Genomic DNA, 17,827 nt, shown 5'->3' with positions numbered 1-17,827 from the left:
TTCCCAATGTTGCAATATTATGTTTGGGATTGGGTTTTTTCTCTCTCTCTTGTCTTTCCACCCATGTCTTCCTATATTTCTCCCTGCTGACAGTATTTTGTAAATCAATGGAGAGTCCAATGGGAGGTTTAATAAACAATTTATAACAAAGTTATCAGTACAAGATAGATTGTGTGCTTTTTGGGGTGGAAGACAGACAGACCCCTAAGCATTTTGTGATTGCTACAATATCCAAGGGAGGTGGAAGGATTGGAAACAGTTGTAAATCAGCTAATAAGCAAAGGCTCAGCAAACATACACAAATACTAAGATATGTATTGAAAAAGAAATCCCATTGCTAAATGAAATTATATACATCTACAACTATTTTGTATTCTTAAGGCCTTTTTTTTAGGGATACTCAGCATGGGTCTTTTTTCATATACCTTTCTGAGTTTTCAGCTAGAAGTGCATGGGCTCACTGGCTTTAAAGAAAAAGTTTTGTTCTGTTTGACTGACAGAGCTAGCATTTAGTGTGATTAGTAATGGTAATTTTTGTACTTTGCTTTATCAAGGTAAATGGGACTAACCCCAGGGGTGGGATTCAAATTTTTTAACAACCAGTTCTGTGGACGTGGCTTAGTTGGTGGGCATGGCTTGGTGGTCATGTGACTGGCTGGGTGTGGCCAACTCAATATCACTCACATCGAGGCACGCATCTCCTCACCTGGCCTCTCGTGACTGTGGGGATACTGCAGTGTGAAAAACGGTCATAAGTCACTTTTTTCAGTGCCATTGTAACTTTGAATGGTCACGCTACCCAAGCAAAGTACCAGCAAAGGAGGGGGGAAAAAACTCCAGAGAAGTTCCTGAAATAGGAAGTCCAGTCCTGCCAAGAATGTAATAAGGGTCAACAGTGAGGCAGTTTCTGTAAGCAACACCAGAATGTTTCCTTCCTGCCTTCCTTACAGGATTAGGCCAGTAATTTCTTCTAACAACCAGTTCTCCGAACTGCTTAGAATGTTAACAACCGGTTCTAGCGAATAGGTGCGAACCTGTAGAATCCCATCCGTGGACTAACCACCTTTCCAAATGCTTTAATAGAATCATTTTTCACAAGTGGAAAACTTACAGCCTCTTGTATGAGTGACAGGATCCTATATGATTGAAATTTCTTCGATATCAGCTTTCTCCTGTTTGATTATAGCCTTCTCAAAGTTGGTTCCCGTTTGCTGACTGCTTTCAACCTCCAGATTTCCCAATTAGTATAGCCACTGAACTCCCTGAGAATATTAAATTGTGGAAAGTTGTCTGGTTATTAAGTACTATCACATATATTATTTGATATTTAATATATAATCTATCTTTTCCCCATGGAACAATGTAAGGACTTAATAGCCTAATATAGTATGTATTCAAATGTTAAAGCATAAAATTATTAGCAATATAATTTAAAATGATCCTGTTAAAGTAGATCCAGTTAATTTTTGTTGCCATGGCATGGAAAATTGTCTTTTAATGTACCTAATCTAATAGTTTTAAGAGTTTGTAGATTTTATGTTTTCTTTAATACAATGCAATTTGTGGCTACATAAATTGAGAACAAACTCCATTCCTTACTAGCACTGATGATACTAGCTTGGGTAATGAAATGTCTGCAAGAAAAACTCAAAAAGCAGAAAGGTCCCACCCATATAAATTTATGGATATCTCCTCCGAAGATTGTTTCATTAAAGAATATGTCTAATGTATCTCCTGGCCCAAAGATTGTAATGAAGTTTTATTTGAATGCTAATAAAAGAATTAAATATTGATTACAGAAGAAAGCTACATAGAGACAACTAGCAGACACTGACCACAAGCAGTGAGATACATAGTGTGAAACAAACGTTTTTATGTTGTAACAACTGCATAACTGAAAAGATGGATGGACATTTGGACACATTAGGAAACTTTTTTTTCTGAGAGCTGTAAATGATGATAAATTTAATATGCAATGTAGTAACAGGAAACTAACTGGCTGTGTTATCTAGGCAAATGACTGGAAAATATATTAAGCAAGTGCACAATAGAGCCCAGGAAATGTTAATAATTTGTTGACCTCTTAGGATACATGCAAGGATTCATTTAATATATGACTATAACCCTTAAACCTCAAATCTGTTTTAATATCAGGTTTCATCAAGTACAATAATTAAACAAAGTTTTTCTGTATATTTTTAAAACAATTTTTTTTAAAAAAAGCATTTCAGCATTTTGTGAACACCTGGAATCCAAATATTTGTGCATTCCTATACTTAGTATGAGTATAGAAATAATTATTTTAATAGAAACTATATAGCTCATATTGAACATTTTGTTCATTCTGCTGCGTTAATTGTAAGTTGTTGAAAGGAAGCTTTAAGAGTCTTAATTCCTCCTCTTATATTTTTTATTTTAAAATTGAGCTTAACACAGCACATGTATAAATATAGCATACTTGGACTGCAAACTGAAAACAGTGGTTCAATGGTACAAATGATTTATGGATTATACACTGTGTTTTAATGTAATCTTCCCCAACCTTGGCACCAGTTGGTTAATGAGCTAGCATGGCATCTCTTCCCAGAATTTTAAGTGCCACATAGGTTGAAACATTCTGAATTGTTTAAGACCAATTTCTAAAAGGCAACCAGGCTGAAAAAAATTAGTTCATGTCTTAGCATTATTTATGAACCTAGCCACTGAACTTTATTTGTGGTTAAAACAAATCATGATTTAATGTGATGATATGAACATACTGTTTCTGTCCCTGAAATTACTTCTAGAGCATTGAAAGCACATAGATTGGTTCTGAGCATATTTTGGTATGTTTACAGTAGACCCTGAATTTCTTTGAATTGTTTGATTTGATTTAGAAATCAATTCCATAAAGTACATGAATATTTTTAAATGAAATGCTAATTTTCATCTCAAAAGGACAAAGCAAAAAATGAATAAAAACTAGGAATTGCCTCAACAAGTGATTTTGGAATTTTTGAAAGGCAGTGAATGGTTATTAGATTTTTTTCTTGCTTTTTAATTACCATCAAGGTGGTGTCTTTTTGAGATGACAACATATCTTTACAACTTTGCATACCTCTGCCAATAAGGAGACGTGATAGAAATGCCACCATTTCCCTTAGCAGCAAAATATTTACTCCAATACCCAAAGATTTTTGCACGCAAAATTGTTTTCTTTTGTTCTCTAACAACTCCCACAGACTTTAAAATAGTAACTTAATGTGAAATCCACAATAAATTAGTTAATTCATTGAAAATGGAAAAAGGAAAGGTTGTCTGAATAATTGAAATACTTGTTTAGGTGGTTCCAGCTAGCATTCCTAATGTTTTTTTTTTAATAGTGGCATGTCATTTTTAGTTTTTTATTTAATATTTGTGTAAATGATATGATCATTTGATACATTTTATTCCAGTAATGCACTCCTTTCAATAACCTCTATTCTTTTGTCAGTTAACATTTTTATATCTGCCTCTTTCAATGCAATACACTTTTTTGTCTTTAACCACAGTTCTTTTAACTTCAGCAATAAAAAACCAAATTAGACAATTTGTTTTCAATTGTATTTGAAAACCTACTCTAAAAGGCATAATCTTTCAATAAAAAGTTAATACTCAACAATTTCCTTTAAGTGTGCAACAATAATAGTGAAGGAGCTAAAATCAAATAATATGGTGTCATAGTGCTTAGTTGCAACTGTTTTTTTTTAAAAAAAACAAACATATAATGAAATAACCAATGTAGATTCCTACACCCCCTCCAATTCATACTCTGGAATGGAGAAGCTATCCCACGTCTTAAAACTGTCTAGATTACTATTCCACTATTAGATTTATTTTTTCTTACCCTTCACATGAAAAATTAGATGAACAGAGCAAGGAGAAAAAGTATAGCAAATTGTTCCGAAGGCTCTTAACTGTAAAACAAGAGTAATATTTCTGTTCTAGTGAATGCATTTTTTTTAAATACCCTCATTTAAAAAGCCAAGGATTGTTTAAAAGGACCTACTTAAGAACAGAGGTGGGAAGTGATAGAAATAACATGCTGGGTTTGAAATAGGAAACTTATTCTTAGCAGCTCATCACCAACTGAAGGAATATTTGAAGATAATTTAGACAAATCTAGAGGGGCGAATTAAGTGAAAAGAATGCTATATCTTGATCTTTGGAGTAGCTGACTCTTGTCATTAAAAATATCCTAAAAAAACATGGGCTTTTTCAGAATGGAGTCAAAATTCACAATAGCAGTGGCCACTGGTCAAAGTCCTATGATGAAGCAGGAAGGACTTCAATCATACTATTTATTACATGACTTCATTTTTAACTTTCTGAGAATGTTTGTCAAAACCTACAGTACCATTTTCGCACCAGCTTGAAAATGCATCCTTTTGATTTCAGTGAAGTTTGTTTTCACACAAACTTGCATCAAGATTTGCTGAAACTATGCATAAGCTCAAGATCTATACATAAAGTCTTTGTTTTCTTTGTTGTCAAAATTTTCTTATTTTAAAATTGAAATCCATATTAAAAGTCCTTTTACCCCTTACAATGAGCAACAGAAAGGCCATGATCATATTGAAAATGTCTATATGTATTAGAATTACAGAAATCCTGGTCAAAATGCCAAAGCCTCTGAGCAACCCAGAAGATGTTGAGAATCCAGAAATTGACCAAATTGATCCTTTGCAAGATCCCAGACTTTGCAACCCAGACTTGTCTTTGATGTACTCAATAAATCTTCAGTGAAGATTAAATTACAGGTTAGCAAGTGATCTGAACCCACCCATTATGTCTTGGTATTAACACCACCTTTCACAAATGAAGCAAACGAGAACTTATTTTCCCATCTTGTGAGATCTGGATGTGCCTTTAAACTCCTGCTTTAGTTTTGTTTTTAAGAAGATTGATGGACAGGGCAGAGCAGAACATTCACCTATGACTCTCACGTCTCCCAAGTTTGTAACAGAACTTTTCATCCCAGTAGGCTTAAACAGAACAAGATGTGACCCATCCAGGAATCACTCTGTGATTTATTGAAGTCCTGAAAGAAAAATAGCAAGACCAGTGCTTTTAATAAACTAAAAAGGAATAAAGCTGAAATCAGGTGTCTGGAAACCAAGATAGCGTACATTCTAGTCCTGCCTTAGGCATGAACACCTAAGTGAATGACTTTAAGCCAGTGATGGCTAATCTTTTTGCCAAGTGCCCAAAGTGCATGTGCATCCCCAAAATTCAATACATGTGCATCCCCTGCACATATGCCTTGGGCCCGTGCATGCGCCTGCATCTCCATGCATGTGCCCTGCCCTGTGCATGCGCCCACCCCCCTGCACATGTGCAGCAGAGACTTGAAGACCAGCTGGCATGCGTAGTGGAGCTCAGCTGGGGCAATGGCTCGCATGTCCACAGAGAGGGCTCTGTGTGCCACCTCTGGTACACATGCCATAGGTTCACCATCACAGCTTTAAGCCAATCACTTTCTTTGAGCCCAATTCATCTCACAGGGTGGTTGTTCTGGAGCAAATAGGAGGCAGAAGGAATATTAGGTATGTTCATCACTTAGAATTATTCATACAAATAATACAGTAAATGTGGGATAAACAAATCTTTAAAATAGATACTTCTAGAAAAATACAATAATGTAACTGCAAAGGATGTATGTACAGCCATCAAAAGTTCAAAATTTGTTGTATGTATCTTGTTTTGGGAGGAATGGTGTAATTTCAACCAGTTGCTAAGCAACCAGTCATTAAACAAGGAAGGTATCAAAAAGGTCACACTTTTTGATGCACATAGAATCATGCCAACTGATAGAAAGATAATTAAAAATAATAATGTACGTGTGCTTACCTAAAGGCAGTAAAACCCAAAGCACTTCATTACTCCATTCACACTTCATTTACATTTCAAGTTTTTGCTGAGTTATACACACATGCTTTCCTTCCCTAAATTTTATCCTTACACAAAAAGTTATAGGGAAAGTTATTGATCCAAAATCACTCAAAGAACTTTATGCTAAGCAAACTTATAAAGCTGAAACCTAAAAAGTTGTATCGCATTGGTTTTCTTTTTTTAAAGTAGTGGCTGTGCATCATTGATGGTAAGAGTCGACTACTGAACAGATATGAAACAGTTGCAATAGCAATAGCAGACGTATATACCATAGTGCTTTATAGCAATCTGAATAGTTTACATTGTCAGCATATTACAGTCTGGGTCTTCATTTTATCAACCTCAGAAGGATGGCAGACTGAATCAATCTCGAGCCCAGTCAAGATCAAATTCCAGGCTGTGGGCAGAATTTGCCTGTAATATTGCATTCTAACCACTGTGCCACCAGGGCTCTGACATTTTGCGTTTAATGGTCATTATGCAGGACTGGGTTATCCTTAGAAAAGGTATCCTACCCAAAATTTCATAAGCTATTTGTCCTCAGTTGCAGTGACATCTTTAAAGTAACATACAAGTGTCACTCCATGTAGCGTCTTTATATACACTGGAGATTGTGACATTATGTCCTTCATCCTTAGCCAAGAATATACTTGGTTGACCTAACCATAACCATATCATATGCTTATTCCCAAATTAAATAACTAGCATAGAAGCTCTTCCATATTCTTTTTAGAGGTATTAAGTTTAAATGCCATGATAAAAATTGACACTAAGCAAAACTCCATTTTGAAGGCAAACACAAACTATTTCCTGATCAATCATCTTGGAAAACAAAACAGTATCTGGGGCCAGGACTCACATTTGAACAAACAGTGAGTTTCCACATAATGAAAATGAGTATTGCTTTGATTTTAGGAACTAACTTGAACATTGATTTTTTAGAAAGTAGCTTAAGAGATAGAGTTATTACTTATTTGAAGGACTGATTGTAGGGGCAGAAGCAGCTTTCAATTTCTGCAACTTTATTATTTTGTTTTCATAAAGCAGGTAACAGCATTGTTTTGGTTATGTAGAAATCTAAATATTGGCAAACCTATCAAGTACGAAAACTGGCATTAAACTTTAATTGCACACTTCCATGTGGTCCAATTGATTTTAGTTAGTTTGTACAGGTATGACTGAAGGCATAGTTTGTTTTGCAGTCTTTAAGTTGTCAGAACCTTCAGGAAAAGAGAATAGTAATTCTAGGATCAATAATAAAAGACAGATATTGTTCACCTGCTGTGTATTATTTTTAAGGAAATCATGACACTAAACAGATGAGGAAGAGGGGGAGGAACTACAACTGTTTGCAATCATACTTACTAAATTTTGTTTTCTAGATATATTGACAAATGGCAGAGAATAACAGCTCCGAGACACAGATTAACCAAATGAAGTGTAATAGACTGAAAGAATTCTGCTGTGGATCCTGTGAGAGATATTTGGACTGAAGCATCTGTACTGTTATATCTTCATGTAACTGGCAATACTGTAAATCTTAGCGCCAATTAATCAGGTTGAAAGTTATATTTTACAGAACGCAAGCATCAGGCATATAACAGTTAAGCAATTCACAGCAATTTGTAGTATTTTCTATTTTCTTCCGGCATTTACCTTTAACTACAAAATTAGGATCAGAAAGACACCATTTTCCCTTCATTCCACAAAATTTAAATTATGATTTCCTATGTAGCATTCTGTAATCAATTGATAGTTGTCCAACATATTATTTCAGTTTTCTTCATATATTTTTCAATCACTAGCTCTTACCCTGTTACAATTGATATGTCCCATCTGCATGTTTATAATTAATTTGTGATGTTTTAAGATTGTTTGGTATGTACCTGTTATCCAAAGCTAATGATTTCAATAGGTAGTTATTTAAAATTATAAAAAAAAAACCTGTAGTACAGGTAAAAACATTAAGTATTGCCTTAATGTAAGTCTTTAATGATTCTACCATTCTTCAGAATGAATCTGCTTTGTAGTGTTATGTTTTGCAATAACCAATTTTGAATAAATTTATAGGGAGAAAAAATCAGTGTAAGAAAATCAGTCAGATATTACAAAAAAAAGTTATGCATTTACTTGAACATGTTTCCACTGAAGTAGAATTCCCTTTGAAAAAAAAAGTATTTTAACATTTCATAGACATTTAATTCAAGGACACAAACAATGAATCCTTTCCTTGTTGAGTCATATATGTTCCTAGCTTACCAGTAATTCAAGTATATTTTATATACTCTTGACATCCTTCTCTTTTTTAAACTGGGAACAATAGAAGAATGGTGTGTAGAGTGCTGGGTATGATTATAAGCTAGGAAGGTTTTCTAAAGTTGCCACCTTGGTTCTGATAGCAGAAGTAAGCCAGACAATTAAAGTACCCATGATAGGAGTGAATTTTGCTGTACTCTATTTGTGTGAAATTAAAAAGGTAAAGGTAAAGGTTCCCCTCACACATACATATTAGTCGTTTCCGGTTTTAGGGGGCAGTGCTCATCTCTGTTACAAAGCCGAAGAGCCAGTGCTGTATGAAGATGTCTCTGTGGTCTTGTGGCCAGCATGATTAAACAATGAAGACGCATAGAATGCTGTTACCTTCCCACCAGTGGTCCCTATTTTTCTACTTGCATTTTTACATGCTTTCAAACTGCTAAGCTGGCAAAAGCTGGGACAACAGGAGCTCACTCCATTACGTGGTGCTAGGGATTCGAACTGCCTAATTATTTTATGTGTAGATAAAGGCAGATGGACATATAAAATATATAAACCTACATGTTCACAACTTACCACTTGTCTGGGTATCTGAAAAAGACTTTTAAGCTTAATTTTTCAGTTTGAAACTCACATTCCTTCCATTCAGGGAGAATAAACCAATCCATTTTCTATATATCTTCTGCATTAGTGTTTCTGCACCTTGACAATTTTAAGAAATGTAAACTTCATCTCCCAGCATGCTGGTTGGGAAATTCTGGGAGCCGAAGCCCACACACCTTAAAAGTTACAAAGGCTGAGAACACTGTTCTACATGATTACTTTCTTGATAAAACTGTAAAGGTTAGGGTTCTCAAAACTGGAACAATGACAACCTTTGCTATAGGTTTATAAAATTACTTATGAGTTTAAATAATAAATCCATGACTAACCTACTCAAGTAATCATTTGTTTTGTTTTCCAGCAGTGTAAAAATATAAAGCAACTTAAAGATCTAGTTCTAGAAAACAATATATTTATAGCAACAGAATATTTCTTCTGATAATCTTATTTAACAAGGTTAAATAAGTGTTTTTGGTTATATACTAGGTTACCCATGCCCCTTTGCTCAATGTAGTCCCCACCATTATGACTGCATGGCAAAATAAGAAATATTTTTCTCTTATTTCAATCATAAAAACTAGCAATTTTGTATATTCATTTGTCATCAACTTTTTTTACACGACTTCATTTCCACTAAAAGAAGCAGTTTTGTTTTGCAGCTAAAATGGATTGTAAATCAAAATATCAATACAAAATCAATTATACTGCACTACAAATATAAAGTAAACATGGAAAACACATTTACTTTCAGCTGTACAGATACAGCTAAAGCATGATGTGGGTTTAGGTAGGAAGTACCCACTTCAATTACTTATTTCTGAAGTAATAGAGTTTGCTCTGCAAATGTATTAAATACCAAATTTCAGTTAATGAAATTTGAAAATTTTGAAAAACACTTCTTTAACTATTACTAGATAATATTAAGAGATCAACACTGTAGGAAAACTATGCTTAAAATAGCAAGTTGCATTATCTTTGAAATTGACAGTTATTCAAAAGCAAACAATAACAATACTAAAATATATAACATAATCTCAACTTTTATTTATAGAAAACAGAAAACAATTCGTATAGTTGTACCCCTTCCATCGCACATATCAATTTACACAAATGAAACACCACTAGACGCTATGTTGTTTCCATCTTGTAGCAATGCTTTTCCAGTTCCGCTCTGAAAAAAGTAAGACATTTAGAGTCATAGAGTTAAATTATGAAAAATAGCTACCTGGTATTTTTTATTATTAAATGACTTGAAATCACATTAAGTTTATAAATTGGTTTAAATCAATTAAATGTCTCAATCTTATGAAAGTTACTCAATTACACTTATAATAGTTATCCAAGCAGATATAAGGTTGAATGCAATCTTTAACTTCAATATAATCTCCAGGTTGTGGGCAACATGCCTCCAAGAACCAGGGAACAATGGCAGGAAGGAACCATGTCTCCATCTTCTTGGAACTTATCTGGATGGTTAATGAGAAACAAAGCTCTATCCTACTTTTTATGAACTGAGTCATGGCCAAATTGACTTCATATGAAACCAAAATTCCACATATTTCATTTAATTCAAACTAAAGCACAACTTAAATACTATTTATATTTTACCAGCTCGATACCTGTACTTCACTACTATGAAACGATGTGGTTGGGCTTGGTTTTTGTGGAGGAAAATAAGGGGAAAAAATTCTGCCTCTGCCTGCCAGCATCCATCGGTATTCATCTGGCTAGCATCCTGTCAGTGTGTGAGACTGTTTGGAAACTGAAACAGTATTTGCTGCATGACCAACAAGACAGCAAGGAACCTGGGCATGGCTTAGCTCAACTGTTCTGTACTAAAGCTACTTGATGCTGTGAAACTAAAACTGAAATTCCTCTCTTCTGCTTGTATTTTGCACTTGGAACAGATTTCTTTTTGGGTGGGGAGGGGGAGTAGAACTCCTTAGCATAAGAGTGTGTTAATAATAATATACAAAATAGTAATTTTCTGGTGGTCATTTCAAAAAATCCTTTCTTAGTGAGCACCTAGAGCAGTGAGGAACATACGTGCCAAATTTCAAGTTTGTAGGCTTTACGGTTCTGGAGATTTTGTGATGATGCATGAGTGATATTTCACTTTTATATATATAGATTTTATTCTCTTAAGCTAGGAAATTAATTTATTAATCATAGCTTACCATATCATCAAATACAAATAAAGTATCTTAAACAGAAACATTTTCAAACTAGATTTTTTGAAGTTAATATTTATTATCCACAAGATTTAAGTTAAACCTTAGCAAATATATTTTATCTATAATAGAAATTTCTTGTAGTGCTAGAAAAGAGCGAATAATGCTTATTTTATAACACATCAATGTTAAAAGCTATATCTAAACAAAATTAAGGTTTTATCAGTAATATAACAGTTCTATTATCATGTGCCATAATAAAACAGAAGTTAAAAGGTATTTTCAATGCTTTGAGATATAATTCTTGTTTTAAGGGTAACCTTAATATGTTTTCATTATTGATATAAACTGAATGTTTTTGATGTACCTTAACTGGTTAGAGAAATCATCTTCCACATTATCATCATCCCAATTATCTTCCCACACATGTGCATCTTCATCTTCATCTAAACCAGCCCAGTCTAAAGCAAAAGCAATGAACAATGCTTCAATATATAATTCATGAATTTTAGCAACTTTGGATACATTTCCGTAATTTATAAATCAAAATTTTTAGTTTCCAACAGGTATAGTATTAATTTTGGTATATGATTAAATTAAAAATGAATAATAAATTGTTTAAAACTGGTAAATGGTGCATTTGTTTTTGTTAGCAATGTTATCAAAGATTATCAAGTTCCATCATGAATAGAGATCATTTAATACTTAGATCTGGGCTAGAGGCAAAAATCATGGTTTGTAAAAAAGACTGCAGTCAAATACTATAAATGCATCACTCACTGAGTGATGTTCTCAAAACCTGGCCGATAATTTACGGCCACTGATACTGTCAATTTATGAGTTTGGACCAGCCTTGTTTAATCTATAAAAAATGAACAAGTTAAGTGAGAATCAAACAACCCATTTAACAAAATGGGGCAGGGAAATGAAATAAAGCCATAAAATAGCAAACCAGATTCTCCCTAAATAAAGATCACTTATGAGCGCCTAATTTAAAACCAGCAATGGTACACATTAGGAGAAACTAAGGGTTTAGAGACCTGGCAGATGGCAAGGAACAATGAGAAGTCAGTTATTCCGTAGGTACTGCTTCAATATCAATTGGAATTATAATAGGTAGGAATTTAATGCCTGATGTGAGTAAGTTGCACATCAGGCCTTATCTTTGCAAAACAAGTGAGAGCACAGACTCTTAAATAGTATGCTTTTCTTCTAGCTGACTTTCATATTATCAGCATAACTATATAAATCTGAAATGCACAATGAGAAAGGCTGATAAGTGAATAATTTTATGGTGCACATCAGATTTGGTACTAACCGCTACTGATTACTAAAATCAAAATAGTCTATTCAAATGTTTCTTATCTCCACTATTCCCATATAGCACAAAAGCAGTGTCTAGTCTTAGTCCTAACAATAGCGCTATTTGAAGCAAAACCCTAAAGTTCCTGAGTCAGTTCACCAGATTTGCAGAGAAATTATTGCAACTTTATCCAGTGGTGCTTTTCAAAAGACAAAACTGATGAACTGTTTTAAGACACTGACATTTTATTTACTAAAAGTTATTTCATGCATCAGTGCATGCACATTTGGGCAAGACAAACCTTATATAGCATAAATCCTTTTATATTTTGAAACATGCATTGGTTTGGTACAGATGTATTCATACATAATTCTGGTTTTCAGATTAAGAAGGAAGTCTCAGATTATACAGTTTCTTTGCAATGTTACTCTACTTTTAACTTTATCACAGCTCAGATTCTTAGTGCTGCTTAGCGATATTTTGTATTTAAGAAAATTGATCATAAACCAGAACTAGAGATTAATTTCAAATTGTATTTGATGTCTGTGGTATAAAGAAAACATTACAATCTTAACTGAATTTACGGGCTTTTTCAAAAAAGACAAAAAATTTAATATTTAAATGAAATGCTTAATCTATAAACCAGGATTGGATAGCTTCAGAAAAGGGCTATTCAAAAGAGAATTTCCTCTACTGTCTAAGTAAAGCAATTCCCAAAAGACCCAATACTGATTATCAGTTAACAGTTACTGTTATTTTGATAAATTCATAAAATTCATAACATTATACTTTGATTCAAATATTATACTTTGTTTAATAATGCCATGTCTAAATAAAAAAATTGAATTATGGTTATATATAATTGTAATTTAATAATGAATCCCAAATGTACATCTCTGGAAGTAAGAAATAAACACTAGTAAGTTTTTCTGGACCAAGAAACCACTGTAAGTAGTAGGAACAGCAACGGCTAGCCAGCACACAAGTTAAATTTACCCCAAAGAAACTGAATAGAGTTAATATTACTTTCCAGTGTAGTATTTTATAATTGTCTTCTGACACATTAAAAATTTCAATTTAGTAATAAATCTTGGATTATATTTTAATAAATTGAGGTTTTTGTTCTTATCACTTAGTCAAGTCTAACAGGCGTATATTTCATTAAGTACTACAATTCTAGCTTTAGCTTAACTGGACTACTGAAAATATTATTGGAAATTAATAACATGCTAATGGAATATAATGAAAATAAAATGCTTTATTCACTTTTTGTTGAAAGACAAAATATAGCATACAACTGTAGCTGAAACATTTGTCTCAGAGTGTATCACCTATTTAATGTATATTTGAATTTGAATGCGGTTTATTAACTCACATCTTCAGGGAAAATATATTTTATTGAAAAAATATTTGTAAAAAAGATTCCTTCAAGAAAATGCATACAGATTTGTGGTGACACATACTTACCATTCTACATCCCATTACACATTAATTTTCTAGACAAAAATAAAACCAACAAGGATTTTCCAAGATGGCAGAATTTTCCTAACAACTTTGGGTAACACAATAACGTATAGTGAAGATGGCTTTCTCAAAATATAAGACCAGAGGCATAATCAATATATTTTATATAACTTGCAGCATTTGAATATGATTTGTCTAGGAATATTATCACCCCAGATTTTAATCACTATTAAATCTGTTTCACAACAAATTGGACTATATCCATTTAAAATGAATATTCATCTTTTCAAAAATAAGATAGTAAGTCTCTTGTTTATGTAACACACCCCAAATATGCTTTCCCAAAAAGCAACTGGCCTTCCTTAGTATTGAAAACTTTTTGCTTCTCATCCAAAAAGCTTCTTTAGTCCTGAGGTGAAACCTTTTCAAAAAAAAAAAAAAAGGAAGTCCAGTTGTTTTTTGGAAAAGCATATTTGGGATAACCATGACCTGGATGATTAAGAATCTCTATAGGTATTAATTCAGCAGTATGCACTGATACACAAACACATACACACCCACTGTACACAGCTCTCTCTCTTTCTCTCTCTGTTGTGTTTGAGAGATTTATCTATTATTCTAAAACGAAATTGTTTACACTTGTTTTAAAAAAATAGAGTAAGATTTTGAAAATAAGTTCCTTGTGTTAAGTACTATTGTAGCATAACAGAATACCAAAAGCAGAGCAAATCAATTTCAGATTGCAGAATATAGAAGTGAATAACATATTATTTCCTACAATGTAACTTTATTAAAAATCTTATTTTAGAATGTTTTATTATATATTAACATAATTTTTCACTGCAAAACTAAATCATAGCTTCCATATATAAATTGCTAATTTATTTAATTTGCATTAAAATTATTGCATCTGAAGCTTATCACTTCTAATAAACTGAAGGTCTTCTTACTATTAACCTTTAGATACCAAACCTGTTTATATATAAAACAATATTTTACACCCAGTGAATCCATAATATATAAGGAGCACAAAACAGCAATTTTAAATTAAAACATGGGAAGTGAATGTATTTTAATCCAAAAGCCCCTCTGCAATTATATATATTAATAAATACAATAGCATTAGAGTAAGAAATTTCTACACTGTAAAATCATATACTTACTTAAATGATACCAAAAAATCTAACTGGAATATTCGCATTCCCTTAAAGAAGTTGCTAAGCAAGGAAGATCGTCATTCTTTAGCCATTGTCAATTACTTAGAAGGAAAACCTGTGTGATGATTATGCTACATTAATTTACAATACATATGTGTGAATCCTACCTTCATATTCATTATTAACTGTATATTACTATTCAAATCAAAGTTTTGATACGACACGTGTTACAAGCACAACCCACCCACTTACACTCCATCGTTTATGCCAATCAAGGCATCCTTTGGAGCACAAACGGCTTGCTCTGCACTCGATCCAATAAATAGTATGAGGCGTATTCCCTGATACCTTTTAAACCCAGTTTCTGCAAATGAAAACCCATCTATTCTTTTTTTTAGCAACCTAGAGAAAGCCAAGCATACACATGCACATGAACTATCATTCCCAGAATCCCCAGCCAGGTGGTCCAGGACTACGGCTAAAATTCTCACATGTGAAGAACTTCAAGTGACGTCTCCGTTTCAGAAAGAACGAGGCCTTCTTTCGCCCCACGGAAAGTTTGACTTCTTTTCTGACAAGAGAAAAGGGGGGAGGCCGGACCCTCGATGACAATGCCAGGAGCCGTTGGCCTCTTTTAAGGATACCGCGTGGAAGAGGCGGCTCCTCGTGGGGAACGAGACAGGAAACGTGGAATGGAGGCCTGCTTTGGCAAAAGGGGTCCCGCGATCTGGAGCCGTCCTGCAGTGTCGGCTGGGGAGGATAGGTACTATAGTTTCGTCTCTGGAAGGCAAGTAGGTTGGATTGGGAGGCTTTCAGGCCTACCCGCACCCAGGCCAACGAGGCGCAGACCCAAATCCGCGTTAGTTTTCCCTCCCCGTTTTCTAACCTACCTTCGGCAGGAAACTCCTCGAACTCGTCGTCTTCTTCCAGAAGTCCCAGATCCACGGGTTGCTTCTTTTCCGACATCATCGGCCTCGGCCTGCTCCTGCCGCTCTAGAATACTCCAAGGAGTCCCACTCTACTGCTCCCCGCTGAGAATGACGGATAGGCAAGCGTACAGAGTGGAAGGCGCGTGCGCCTTCGACGCGAATAGGACGCATTCAGCTCGTCATTCCTCCCCTCCCCTCCCCCACTCCACAAGCTTGAGAACTTTCTCAATCTTCTTGGAGAAATAGAGGGAAGAAAGAAACTAGGAAGAAGGCAAATAAATCATTAAATAGACGATAAGCCAAATCTGCATTTCTTGATTTGCAACATAGGTTCTTCTCCGTTTCTCTTTTTGTTCGCTTAACAATTCTGAAATAGATTTTGTTTAGAATTGTTCAGAATCTTTATTCCGGGATTGTTTACAGTTCTGTTTAGTAACACGTTTGTAGCAGATTTACTATCATTCTCCAAATACAGGAATGAATAAATTAGAAGTTGGTATGATTAGAAGTCACACAGCATCTTTAGTCTGAAATCTAAGGTTTTATTGCAATCTTTCATTCTGTTTAATTGTTGAGAATTGTTAATTCTTAAAGATGGATGGCTGTATGTATATATGTAGGTATCTATATATATTAAATATACAAATAAAAAATAGGGCCCTCCATTTTAAATATTTTCAAAAAAGTAAAAGGATTTCTGAAAGAGAAAGCTTGTCAGACCAAGAGGAAAGTTCCCACTTTAAATTTTTTTACCCCTTGTTTGTTTTTGCTGTTTGCTGTTTTGTTTTTTTTAAATCTCAGTTGACAAGTTAGTTTTGGTATCAGTAAGATAGTCCTGTAGACTGAGCAACAAACTTGGAAATCTTGATTCCACAGTGCAAAGGCAAGTGCTTGATTAGTATGAGTCACAATAAAATAGGACATTTTCTAGATGAATTTTTCTCCCTTAACCACATAATTAAATTTCACCTGTTTTATGGAATGCATGTTGAAGCTGCCAAAATATAAGTAAATCATTTTATAAGTTCTATTATAGCAAAAAGCATTCAGAAGACAGTATTGCAACTAAAAGGTATTATGTAGATATTCTGCCCCATATTCCTTAAAAATATGTTTGAAAATAACAGAAGGAAACTAGAAAATAATGAGCCATACTAGGGTATTTCATATCATTTTATGAATAAATTGGAATTTATGAATAAATGTGACCGTAAAATTTTCTAATGGAACTGTAGATTTCATTTCCAGATTACGAGAACAATCTAGTTTTACTCACAGTGTATTTAGGATTATAGTCTCATTTTAATAACTTTATATTATGAGTTTTTACATCTTCCAGTTGCAAATTTTGAAATTCAGGGTTAAATCCTTTATGGTTTTATTTAATTTCCTTCATATAAAATCTAGGGTTATTATCTAAATTCCTAACCAGGAAGAGGTCCAAATATGAATTAATCTTCTCTCTCCTAGATTTTGCATGTTAGTTACCAATCTTGTTGAGCAATTACCAACTATAGAGAATGACTTTCTTCTTGACAAGTTATATGCTGTATCAAAATTTGACAATAAATAGCATCTCTCAAACTGATTAAAACTTAGAAAGTTATGTTGCCCCTTCACCAACTGGAATCCCATATTCAGCTAGTATTATCTTGTTTTAGAATTGTCAGAAACATGTATGTGAGTGTAAAATTTGCCATAACTGCTTCATGTAGTCGTGGGAGGAGCTACATTTATGTTTGTGTGTGTATGTGTGTTTACACACATATTCATAATCTGCCACAACTCTTTCGTGCCTGGGCATATCTCAACCAAAACCCAAAGCTCTGCTCTAAACCATTCTATTATAATTATAGTTTCTACTTCGGGAATCAAAACACATTTCTTCTTGTGGAAAGCCTGTTGGATTTAAATCAGATTTTTGTGTGTATTTCATCTACAGAATTTCTTTTTCAACATTGCTAATTCAAATATAGCTACATTAGAACTATTACAACCTATAAATTGATCTGACGGACATTCTACTATACACTA

The 17,827-nt window shown here is 33.8% G+C and overlaps 1 long non-coding RNA gene across 1 annotated transcript; it reads right to left on the bottom strand.

Annotated features, from left to right (window-relative positions):
* Positions 1 to 9,791: 9,791 nt before the first annotated feature.
* On the bottom strand, positions 9,792 to 15,903 carry LOC113417331 (uncharacterized). Its single transcript, XR_003371604.2, has 3 exons — positions 15,755 to 15,903; positions 11,308 to 11,401; positions 9,792 to 9,940 (listed from the first exon to the last, which is right to left on the bottom strand). It is a non-coding gene; the product is annotated as an uncharacterized LOC113417331 (long non-coding RNA).
* Between the last annotated feature and the right edge of the window lie 1,924 nt (positions 15,904 to 17,827).

This window comes from Notechis scutatus, chromosome Z (assembly GCF_049901735.1).
Source record: "Notechis scutatus isolate UNSWTSFEM ecotype Mainland chromosome Z, rNotScu1.2, whole genome shotgun sequence".
In the NCBI taxonomy this organism is placed as follows: domain Eukaryota; kingdom Metazoa; phylum Chordata; class Lepidosauria; order Squamata; family Elapidae; genus Notechis; species Notechis scutatus.
Note: the sequence above shows the minus strand (reverse complement) of the source record. Positions and strands in the feature narration are given on the sequence as shown.